Here is a 13,878-nt window from a genome sequence, read left to right as displayed (position 1 = left end):
TTTCTTATTTTTTCTCTTCTTTTAAATCTATTTTTCCTAATTCAATTATTTCTTTGTTTAGGTTAAATATTTTTCAATATTTATTGCTAAAGAAAAACCATAAACTAGCAACAATAATTTTAAAGCTTTAAATACAGTGCAGAAAATTGTAGCTTAACAGGTAATCAACCTTAAATCACATTATTTCTTTTTAAAAAAAACTTTTTTTTTTTAATTTTTTAGTTTTTGAGTCATACCCAGCAGTGCTCAGGTGTTATTCCTGGCTCTACACTCAGAAATCGCTGCTCCTGGCAGGCTCAGGGGACCATATGGGACACGGGGATTAGAACCACCGATCTTCTGCATGCGAGGCAAACGCCTTACCTCCATGCTATCTCTCAAGCAATCTGACTTATCCCATAGGGTCAGGCCTCCAATTACAACCTATGAATAGGTCTCTACTGTCTGTCTAGAAGTGGGTGTGAGTTTTTATGCAGTGGATGCTTCTATCTCTGTCTAATCTATATTGCAAACAATCCATACCTATTATAGCCAGTTATATATTATCCCTTTTCCACTCAGTTCAGAACTTCTTCTATCCTCTCTGCCCCTCATTCCTGATCTGTTGTCACTCAAAATCAAGATCTCTAATTACAGAGGACTGACTTTGACAACCACGACTGAGCAGACCTTCTCCTGAGATCACAAACAAACAAACAAACAAACAAAAAACTTGTGGCTTGACAATAAACATGTTTGGAGGCAGTATTTGGTCTCATGAGAGTATGCTTCAATGGTGGAGACACCTGTATCTCTCAAGCCAAGAGAATTTCCTTTTTGATTTCCCCAATGTGTACTATGCTGATGCAAAAACAAAACAAAACAAAAATAAACCTTGCCACATCAGCTCCCCTCTTTTTTTTTTCATTTTCTTTCTTTTTCTTTTTTCCTCTTTTAATTTTATATTTATAGTTCCTAGATAGGGGCTCCTGTCCACTTTTTTTTTTTTTTTTTGGTTTTTGGGCCACACCCGGAGTTGCTCAGGGGTTACTCCTGGCTGTCTGCTCAGAAATAGCTCCTGGCAGGCACAGGGGACCATATGGAACACCGGGATTCAAACCAACCACCTTAGGTCCTGGATCTGCTGCTTGAAGGCAAATACCACTGTGCTTTCTCTCCTGGCCCCACTTTTATTCTTTTAACAGAAACACAGAACATGAATTTTATTCTGCCTCATATTTCTATGTCTTCCTACAAATTGAGGAGAAAAACGGTGAATGGTAGGAGCAAAGCAGTCTCATGAACATCGAGTGGAAATAAAAAATGATCACACCTAAATACCCAAACCAAAGTCAATGACAATAGAATCAATAGATCCAAACTACAACAAGCTATACACAAAAGGGTCCTGTTACACTAGCAGTCCAAGGGGCTAAGGGTTGAGTTATGGATGAATGCTGGAAACAGTGTCGAAAGAGGTGGTGGGAATTGCCCTAATACACTGTCCCTAAGTGCCTTAAATATAACTTGAAATTCACCTTGGGCTCAATAAAAATTACAAAATATGTTATTAATAGTAAGTGATTTGAGAGACTAGGTAGAGAAAAGAAATATTCATACATAATTGCACTCAGTTTTTTAAAAATAATTCTAACTGAAATTGGAACATGACAATTTGTTATTGAATAAAAAAGTCTACAGAGAAACCATTGAAACAGAGAAATGCAGTTCTAGATGTTGTCAAATGAAAAGTATGAAATATGAAGAATACAAAATAACTTCTATAATACTATGTTAATTTCTTACCAGATAATCAGTTAATATTTCCAAAATGTAATGCTAAAAATGTACTAAGATACATATTGCATATAATCTCATATAAGTACCTTTATTAGAAATATAACTCATAGAAATATAGTATTAAATAACCCTATATAAAATTTTTATTGTACAATATAAAAGACAACACCATAAATAGCAATAGAAAGAATTATCAATGTGTAAATTACTTAAAAATATATTACAGAAAGTAAAAAGTACCTATAAATCAGATAAGTGTGAACCATTAAAATAAGCATAAATCCTATAGCATATAAGTGAAATTTAAAGGTCTCTTTAACTTATAAGTAGTGATGTTAATTAAAATAGAAGCATAATATAGGGTAATATTTTATGATATCTAAGGAAATAAAGTGACAAAGCAAATCTTTATTGTACAGAAAGAAGAGGTACAATTATAAAAAACTTTGATAATATATTTTAAACTAAGCATTTACTGTTTTATGTATATAACTTTTTATTCTTGTACTAGACATTTATAAAACTAGTAGGGTTAATACAGGATATTAATTTTATATAGCATAAAGTCTAAAAATAGCAGACCCAAGTGATAAACGTTGATTAAATTTTGTAATAGGAAATATTTGTAAATAGGAATATATTTATTTCTAAAATATAGGAATTATATAATATTAATATTCTGCATATAAATTGAGTATATAATTAAGCAGATATTTAATATCCTGATGTTAAATATTTTATGGAGTTATAATATAATATTCTGGAACAAGGAAATAAAATGTAAGGAAAGAAATTATTAATTTTTGCTAAAATAGAGATATTCTTGAATATAGAAATGGAAAGAACAATGTAATTGATGCAGGAATGATTATCTAGAGTTGAAATCATATTTAATAAAGATTTTATAGAGTACATTAATAAACATTGGATGGATGTTGAGATATTCAGAAAAATATATTTTAAATGAACAAAAACTTATTCACTTTTCATTTCCATGATAGGAGCAACTCATTTCTTAATAACATTATGGATTTAGTAGTTATAATGGATATATAGTGTGAAAGGGTAAAAATGACAGTATACATATTTAATAGAATAAAAGTTTACATAATGCAAAGATTATTTGGATGCAAAGATTCTATATTATTTACTTACTGAAATGAATATTTTATTTAATATCACCAATGCTATTATAGATACATGATAGATAGACAGATAGAGATAGACAGACAGACAGACAGACAGACAGACAGACAGACAGACAGACAGATAGATAGATAGATAGATAGATAGATAGATAGATAGTTAGATAGATAGATAGATTTTTTCTATTATTTTCACCATGAGCTACCAAGAAGCTGGGAAGAAAATAATCTAAAAAAATATCACTTTCAGGGGTAGGGGCGATGGCGCAGCAGTAGGGTGTTTGTCTTGCACACAGCTGACCCAGGACAGACCTGAGGTTTGATTCCCCCACGTCCCATATGGTCCCCAAACCAGGAGCGATTTCTGAGCTCATAGCCAGAAGTAAACACTAAACTTCATGGCTATAGCCCAAAAAATAAAAAATAAATAAATAAAAATAATATCACTTTCAAGCCTTTTTTCATCTAGCAGCTGATATACATATTAATTCACTCAGTATTGAATATCACTCTAAATCTTAAGCTTCCTGTTATTAAAAGAAAAATGGTTATGAAAAACTAATCATACCTATGAGTTGAAAAGGAAAAAAATGTTCTTGATTATTTAAGTTCACTTATTGATAACTTTTTTCACAAGCACTCTTCAATGCGGATATAAAATCATGAATTATATTTTTATTTCAACCAATCAATGAAGATTAATGGCATTCCCTTAAGAGTAGAGTAGTATATATATACAGTGTGGTATTTTTCCAGAATCTAGAATTAAAATTATTTTAGAATATTGAGCATGTTTTATGAATATAACTGGAATAGCTTTCTTGATAGGTTCTCATTGTTTCAATATAAAAAATCAATAGTATTTTAATTTTTAGTCTGTTTCTTTTTTATATTGGGAAATTGATACCAGTTCTGGTTTGGTGAAGTCTAGAATTTATTGCTTATTTATTCATTTATTTATTAATTTGAGGTTTGGCCACACCCGGTGATGATCAGATGTTACACCTGGCTATGTGCTCAGAAATCGCTCCTGGCTTGGGAGACCATCTGGGCACTGAAGTATCTAAATGCAATCCTTCCTAGGCTATTGTTGGGCAAGGCAGACACCTTATGGCTTGCGCCACCACTCCAGCCCAGTTCATTGTTTATTTTTAAATATTATCACATTAACTGCAAAAAGTGTCAGTTTTACTTCTTTTAGTTTTAGATTTCCTCCCCTACCAATATTTTTTGCTAGAATTTTCAGTTCTACATTTAATAATAACAGTGATAATTATTGTCACCTTGCTTTCTACCTGACTTAGAATTTCTTTATTATAAAATTAATGTATTTTGGGGCCGGGCGGTGGCGCTGGAGGTAAGGTGCCTGCCTTGCCTGCGCTAGCCTAGGACGGACCGCGGTTCGATCCCCCGGCGTCCCATATGGTCCCCCAAGAAGCCAGGAGCAACTTCTGAGCGCATAGCCAGGAGTAACCCCTGAGCGTCACAGGGTGTGGCCCAAAAACCAAAAACCAAAAAAAAAAAAATAAAAAAATAAAATTAATGTATTTTATTTATTTGGGGGTCACACCAGGAGATATTCAGGTGTTACAGATGACTCTGCACTCAGGAATTACTCCTTATGTTCTATAGAGGACAATATTGGATGCCAGTATCAAGCTAAATTGTCCATGTATAGGGCCCAATACTCTATTCACTGCAATATTCTTACTCACTGTATTATTTCTACTTATTGCTCTATTACTCCTATCCCAAGACTTAATTTTTCACCATTGAGTATATTAGCTAAGGACTTTTCATATGATTTTTATGTTTGAGAACAATCCTCATTATTCAACTGTATTGTGCTTTATTGTCATAAATACATGTCCTGTCATATGATTGCTTCCTTTGGTATGTTTATATGATAATTTTTTATATACTTTAATTTGATATATTAAATGTATATACTTGTGTACATTTAAATTATCTTACATTTCCAGAAAAATATCTCACATTGTCATGATATACAATCTTCTCAAGGCACTGTTTTCTTGATTTCCTAAGATTTTTTTGACATAATTAACATCTATGACCAATATAGGTATATTGGTTCTATTATTTTCTTTCATGTGATTTCTTCATTTGCTTTTGGTATAGATAATGTTGGCTTTAGATAACTCACTTATTAACATTAGTTATGCAGTTTTCTTGAAGTTATTGAGAAATGTATCTAGTAGGTCATCTCTAGAAATTTGGTAGATCTTCATAGGAAAACACTTGATTCTAGACTTTTATTGATGGGGAATAGAAGGAGATGTTATTACTTTTAATTTACTGTAACATATTTGGTCTGTTTATATTTCTATTTTCTCTGGATTCAAACCTGATAGGTTGTAAGTTTCTCAGAATTCTGATTATAGATTCTTCGATTCCTAAAGTTCTATATAGTAATATTTTATTATGTTCATAATAATCTTTATCTTTTATCAACTATGCTCCCATGTCACTAGAGATCTGTAGCACCAAGAGTCAAAATAAAGTGTGCAATAATTTAAGTACCCAAACAAACTTACTTTTGTTTCATAATTTTAATTGAAATTTATTTGATGATAATTTTTTTTTGGTTTTTTGGCCAACACAGAGGGGGACTCAGGTGTTATCCCTGGCAGGCTGAGAGGACCATATAGAATGCTGGGATCAAATCACCTGCAAGGCAAACACCCTCCCTCAACACATAGGTAAAACTCTCCAGGACATTGAGACTAAAGGCATCTTTAAGAAGGAAACTGCACTCTCCAAGCAAGTGAAAGCAGAGATTAACAGATGGTAATATATTAAACCGAGAAGCTTCTGCACCTCAAAAGAAATAACGCCCAGGATACTAGAGCCCCCCACAGAGTGGGAGAAACTATTCACCCAATACCCATCAGATAAGGGGCTAATCTCCAAAATATGCAAGGCACTGACAGAACTTTACAAGACTACTTATATTTTTTAATTTTTCTCCAAGCCAAAATTTCTGGTCTTCTATATTTCTTCTATATTCACTTGTAATAAATGAAACTTCTATATTAATCAAAATCTAATTTTTTACATTCAGATCTATGAAGAAGTTGTCACTAACAATGATGTAAGTAGGTATCTTGAAGTCCCTAAATAGAGCTATGTAAATACATATGTACCTGTGAATAAAATTCAATTCTGGAGAGCAGGTTGCTTTTACATATGCATCTTTGTAGTTTGAATCATTCTTTACACCTTTATATACCTGATTCCATTGTAATAAGACACTGCATATAACCTTTTCAAAAGTCAGATCCCAAGATATTAAAGATATTATTTTAAGTGACATGAAATGCAAATATTTTCCATGTGAGACAATTACACAAATTAACTTGTCAATATTTGCACTGAATAAACCTGATAGAAACCCTTTGTAAATTGGCCACAAGTGTATAAATTCCCAATTATTTATTTGATATGACATCCTCCAGTGTTGGGGGGCAGATGGATTACATAAAATGTTCACAAAAATATCTGTCACTTTTATTTTCTCAATTTTAAAATTTTAAAGTAATCACTGGCTTATAATAGTATAAAATATACAAGATTTAACTCATACCACTACCACCAATAAAATTCTACCATCTACCATCACCAAAAAAACCCTAATTTCCTTTCCAAGCACTATTCCCCTTTATTATAGTAGCTGCCGTAATTTCATCGAGATATCTGTTTCCTTGCTTAAGTAATTTATATTTTAAATAATTTTGAAATTATCTATTATTTTTCTTTCACTTTCATATATATATATAACTTATCATAATTACCTCAAGAATTATTAATACTACCTCCTGGGCAACACGTATTTAATTGCAGACTATTTTTTAATTATATACATATAGCATAACTTTATTATTTAGTAATTTGCTCACAAAAAGTTATGTAGGTTTTATAATATAGAAGTACCATGAAAATGATAATATGAACAAATGTATTCTCAAAAGGTATTTTCAAAATGTATTATCAAATGTATTCTCACAATAATTTTTATATCCTCTGAATAAAATTGATATCATTAGATATCATTAAAAACCTATTTTAGGTATTTACTGTTTATAATAAAAGTTAATTAAATTTCCATTATTCCCAACAAAATTTATAATGACTTACTTATCTTTAGATAATCATATATATTTTTATTTAAACTGCATTTATTTTTATTTTAGTTAGTTGGTCACACCCAAGCATTACTCAGGGTTTATACTGGCTCAATTTTCAGTGCTTATTCTTGGCACTCCATGCAGAAATTTTTGTAACACTGGGGACCAAATTGGGGTCATCCTCAAGAAAGGGAAGTACATTAATCTCTGTACTATTTTTAGCTCCAATTTCTAGTACTTCTGATATAGCCCATATTCTTTGATATAAAGTGATAACCCTTTGTAATTGGTTTATGTGTTTCTACTAGTAAAATACTGAAAAAATTATTTGTTTGCTGAATTCTTTAGAAACATATTTATTCTAGTCTTTCATATTTACTTATTTATTTATTTATTTATTTATATTTGTTTTTGAGACCACACCCAGTGATGCTCAGGGGTCACTCCTGGCTATGAGCCCAGAAATAGCTTTTCGCTTGAGACTCTAGGGGATTAAACCGCAGTCAGTCCTAGGTTAGCTCATGCAAGGCAAAAGCCCTACTGCCTGCACCATTGCTTCGGCCCAGTCTTTCATATTTTAAAAACATTTGTTTTTATAAAATTTTAGTTCTTTATATATTTGATACATTGACACCGTATCAAATGCATATTTTACTAATATTTGTTCCCAAATAGTGTGGCATTTTTTTGCTATAATTACATCAGTTTTGTTCCCATTAATATCTCTTCTGAATTTTGATGTTGACCCTTTAGTCTAATAAACGTTTTCATAGATGACCTTTTCCAGAAACCTCACATGTACACTCTGTTAAATTTTGTTTGTTTTGTATGTAATTGTAAGCTCATTCTATTTTAGTTGACTTTATATGTGTAAAACAGTTATATAGGTATTTCATTCTTTCTTTTCTTTAATTTTTTTCTATTTTTGTTAGTCATTTGTGACTTTCAAGTTCGCCCATTATCATTTGTTGAAGGTATTTTTGTTAAACAAATGTATGGTTTGAGCTGTTTATTTTTTCTCTCATATTAGGCTTTATACATTATCACATTTTTCTTCAAGTTCTATGTTCTTTGTGTCTATTTTTCTCCCAATACTATACAGTTTTATTTACTGTTGCTTTGCAGCAATGTGCTTAAGAACCAGACTTATTTCACTCAGGATAATAGTTTCCATGTCCATTTATGTATAGAAAAATTCAATGACTTCATCTCTTCTGATGGCTGCATAATATTCCATTTTGTATATGAACCCCAGTTTCTATAGCCATTTATCTGTTGAAGGGTATCTAGGCTGTTTTCAGATTCTGGCTATTGTAAATAGCACTGCAATTAATATTGGTATGAGGAAGATATTTTTGAATTGTATTTTTGTGTTCCTAAGATATATCCCTGGAGTGGAATAGCTGAGGCATAGGGGAGCTTTCCAGTTTTCTGAAACATTTCTATATTGTTTTCCATAAAGGCTAGAATACTCAACATTCCCACCAGCAGTGAATGAGAGTACATTTCTTCCCACATCCAAACCAGCACTGATTGTTCTTGTTCCTTGTGATGAGTGTCAGTCTCCTTGGTGTGAGGTGTACCTTATTATGTTTTGATTTGCAACTCCCTGGTGATTAGTGATTTGGAGCTTTTTTTTTTCATGTGCCTTTTGGCGATTTGTATTTATTCTTTGAGAAATTGCTGGTTCATTTATTCTCTTCATTTTTTTATGTTTTTTTTTTCTTGTTAAGTTCTGTCAGTAACTTGATCTTATCCCCTTAACTAATGGGTATTCTCTTAATAGTCTCTCATTTTGTGGGTGGCTTTTGTATCCTAGGCACTATTTCTTTGGAAATGAAGAAGCTTCTCAGATTAATATAGTCCCATGTGTTTATCTCTGCTTCCACTTTTTTGGACAGTGCTGTTTCCTAACAAAATCAAACATTTCAAGAGAAACTACTACCAATTTTTGTCTGGCTTTTTCATGAAATTGAAGAAAAAAGATCACTCCCAAATAGAAACTATAAAGCTAACATCATCCTGATACCAAACCCACGCAAAGATGCTGTAGAAAAAGAAAACTACAGACCAATATCCTTGATGAATACATATGCAAGGATTCTCAACAAAATCTTGGCAAATAGGATCCAACTTCTCATCAAGAAAGTCATACATCATGAACAAGTAGGAATGTGGGTATAGTTTAACATATGAAAATCAATCAACTAATTGCATCATGTCAATGAAAATAAAAACCATATGATTATGGTTTTATAGATGCATAGAAAGCATTCTAATAGGTCTAACACCCATTCTTGACCAAAACCCTCATCAAGATGGTAACGAAAGGAACTTTTCTCAATATAGTCAAGATCATCTACCATAAGCCAATGGCAACTATTATTCTTAATAGAGATAAATTAAAAGCCTTTCCTCTAAAATCTGGTAAAGCCAAGGATGCCCTTTATCACCACTCCTATTCAACATAGTGCTGGAAGTTCTTGCCAGAGTGATCATCCAAGAAAAAGATGTCAAGTGGATCCAAATAGGAAAGGAAAAGCCAAACTCTATCTCTTCACAGATGACATAATATGATATTTAAAAAACACTAAAGACTCTACCATAAAGCGTCTAGAAACAATAGATTTATATAGTAAAGTGTCAGGTTACAAAATTAACATTAAAAAAGTCAATGACCTTCTTGTACACCAACAATGATAGAGAAGAAATGGACATTAAAAATCAACCCAATTTACATTAGTATTACACAAACTCAAATACCTTGGAGCCAAGTTAACTAAAGACATGAAGGATCTATAAAAAGAAAACTACAAAACCATTCTTCAATAAATAAAAAGGACAAAATATGGAGTCGCATGCCCTGCTCACATATGTATTGGGAGGATTACCATCATTAAAATGCTAATACTCCCCAAAGCACAGGTTTATGCAATCCCTCTAAGGATACCCATTCTTCAAAGAAATGGATCAAACACTCCTGAAATTCATTTGGAACAATAAACACCCACAAATAGCTAGAGAGACCCTTGGGAAAAGGATTATGGAAGGCATCACTTTCCCTAACTTTAAATTGTATTACAAAGCAATAGTTATCAAAACAGCATGGTATTGAAATAAAGGCAGATCAACATGGTATTGGAATAAAGGCAGATCTTCAGATTAGTGGAATAGACCTGAGTATTCAGAGAATGTTTCTCAGACATAAAATCAATTAATCGTTTATAAAAGGGCAAGAAATGCAAAATGGAGCAAGGAAAGCCTCTTCCAGAAGTGGTGTTTGGACCACTGGTCAGCCACAAACAGAATAGACTGTTTTTGTTTTTCATCCACACCTGGTGGCGATCTGGTATCATTTCTGGCTCTGCACTCAGTAATTACTCCTCACAGACTCTGGGGACCAACAGGACTTCAGTTAGCCCAATGCAAGTCAAAATTTTCTTAATTGCTTTATAATGGTTATTTGCCCATAGATTGTGTTTGTGCTGTTGGTTTTGAAATACAAAATGCACACACATAATCAGACATCTTTGTGATTGTATGAATATTCAAATATGCAAATCTATATATTTTTAAAATTTTTACATGCATATATCATAAAAATATATTCTCTATCATGTTTTTTATTTAAAAAGATAAAGGGAATGATTAATCAGAACAGATTAGTTTATCCAAAGATATAAAATAACTACATATTAGCCTGTCTGCAAAACTGAAATTCAAAGGAACATTTTTAGCAGCAATTTTTATCGTTTTATTGTCATGTTTGCAATATTCTATCTCCAGTGAATTTTTGAACATATGTTCAGTTATGTTCCATGCCCCCCAGATGAACAGAGTAAGACTTGTGGTAAATGTAATTGGAGATATGTTCTCAAGTTTTCATATAAATAGAAATGCGAGAGAGAGAAAAAAATCTAACCTATGTACTTTAATTCTTGTTTAGAAGCTCTTAGAGAAGTATTATCAGTGACTGTATTGCCTCAATGGTTTAAAATACTAAATAATTTTTAAAATTGAAGTCAGTAAATGCAAGACATTTAAATAATTTAAACAAAATTATAAATTCTATATTTACACAGAAAATTGAACTGGCATTTAATAGAATTTAAATTTTTCACACTAAAGTGAGTTGTCTGTCAGTATTTGTAAATTCTGAAAATTCTTGAATTGTTATATTACTTAATAGCATATAAAATAAAATAGGACCTGCTTATGTATTAATGCTTAGGAGTTAAAATAAGTCAACATTACTTATTATAAAGATAGATGGGGCCAGAGAGATAGCAGGGAGGTAGGGCATTTGCCTTGCATGCAGGACAGTGGCTCTAATCCCAGCATCCCATATAATCCCCCTAGCCTGCCACTAGCGATTTCTGAGCAGAGAGCCAGGAGTAAACCCTGAGCTCTGCTGGGTGTAACCCCCCCCCAAAAAAAAAGATAGAGAGAAATATCATTAATATTTTACTTAAGGTTTTTTTTTTTTTTTTTTTTGGACCACACTCATTTGTGCTTAGGAATTCATCCTGGCTCTGTGCTCAGAAATCACAGTGCTGGCAGACTTTGGAGACCATATGGGATTCCAAGGATCAAACCTAGGTAGGTAATGAACTATGCAAATGCCCTCCATGCTGTGCTATCACTTTGGCCACTTAAATGGATACTATTTAATATATAAATTTTTAAGTTTAATATTCTATTTATTTCTCTAATATTTTGGTTCCTCCATTCAATGTTCATGTAGCTCCTATACCTGAAGTGGGGTAAGGGTAAAAAATCTAGTCTAGTAGCACTCCTCAAGTCCCAAGTTTTCAGAAAATTATTTTGATGTACTATAATTCATACTTGGGACAATTAAAGAAAATTAGTTATATAACATTTAAATCCTTTCTAATTCCAGACATTAAAACTTTCATGATTCCATAATTTTCTTCATAGTTCTTTATTTACCAAAATATATTTTACTAATAATTTAGATCCAACTCAAAACCAAATAATATCTGGTGTTTGTATATCTAAATATTTTCACTGACAAATATAATAACATTTAAAGGTTGTGTGCAACTTTAGATTTGTCAATACAATTAAACAGAAATGAAAGTCTAAAATAATGAGGCACCATGAAATAAATGTGCTAGTGTATGCATGCATGCATACATGGATTCGGTAGTGCTGTGAGAGCCATATGGCTGCGGACTCCTTGGAGGCAGAACATTGAAGTCCTGCTGCTTTATGTCCTTCTTTTCAATTTCCACTCTTCAGTTTCTTGCCCTCTCAGCAGCATGGTCTGAAACAGAAGCTCAGAGCACACAGGTGACTTTGTCATTGTTTCTGTGGTCTGTTCACCTTGCAAAAGTCAGTGAAGGAGTTTGTCAGGCATGTTTATCATTAGCGTTGTACTTCCTAGCTTAAGTATGTAAGAGTTACCTGAAGCAGAACAGACCATGATACGTTTTTAAAAGATTAGGAATTTGAATTCCTTTTTTATTTGTTTCTGCCTATTAAATAAGGCTTTTCTTTTTTTTTTTTTTTATTCTGGCTCCATTCTTGACACTCGCTGAATTAACCATTGAATTGAAATTTGCTATTTCTATTTAAAAATTTATTTGAGATTATGACTAACATTAGTATGAAAACTATTCTACAAAATGCTGATTTGCTTTGACAAAGCTATGAATGCTTTTCATTCACTGCTATGAACAGGAATACAGTTAAATGTTAAATAAATTTATGCTTATTATTTCATCAAATAAAATAAAACAATACAAATAATTTAGTTATATTTATTATCTACCAAATTATAATGACATGAACATTAGATAATAATAAATTTTTTCAATAATTGTAAATGAAGAGCAATTGTGGGTTGGAGTTATTCAAAAGTTAGCTAGGTTGGGTTTTTCAAAACCTATTAATATTCCAGGTTACCTCTAAAACATTCTTGATTTTCTCTCTCAGATGTAAATATTAAGTTTATGTTTAAATTAGAAAAATATGAAATAAATCAACCATGGGCTTGATAGATAGTACAGCGGTGGGGAATTTTCCTTTGCATGCAGCTCACTGGATAGGGACCGTTTCGAATCCCAGAATCCCATATAGTCCCCTAACCTGCCAGGGGAGATTTCTGAGCATAGAACCAGGAGTAACACCTGAAACCGCTGAGTGTGTCCCAAAAGCAAATCGATCCATAATTAAAGTTTAAAAAATACATAAATCAATCATTAATAATAAGTTTCTCTTTAAAATGTGGTAAACCAAAGCACTTCTTGTAACTATGTCTTTGCTCTTTAATAACAGTATACTCAGAAACCAAATTTAAATATAAAATTTTCCCTTTTAATTATAACATCTATTCTTTTTTACTTATTTATTTTAGCAAAATTTTGATTCTTAGATTCTTTTAAACAATCCCAATGTTAATGCTAATCATATGGCAGCCAAAAATAGCTCAAAAAATTCCACAATCACCACTGATTGCATATAATTTTCCACATGAAATTGTTGTTTCTAGCATAAACATGGTTGATAATTTTCATAGAGTTAAAGTATATCATCTAATGTATTATTTTTCTCTCTATAAACAGAGCAAACAGAAAATTGATGCATAGAATGTGACGTTTAATTTAGGAGGTATTATGTATATAAAATACATATAGAACTTCATAAATTATACCAACATATATAAATGTAAATGATCTAAATGTATTGATTTAATGTTAAAATGAGATTATTTTGATGCATTGGGTCACTTAAAAGACAGTCTTAATTTTTTACTTTTTTCAATTATATTGTGACTGCCTTAATAT

This window comes from Suncus etruscus, chromosome 4 (genome assembly GCF_024139225.1).
Source record: "Suncus etruscus isolate mSunEtr1 chromosome 4, mSunEtr1.pri.cur, whole genome shotgun sequence".
In the NCBI taxonomy this organism is placed as follows: Eukaryota; Metazoa; Chordata; class Mammalia; order Eulipotyphla; family Soricidae; genus Suncus; species Suncus etruscus.
This window is presented reverse-complemented; position numbering follows the sequence as displayed.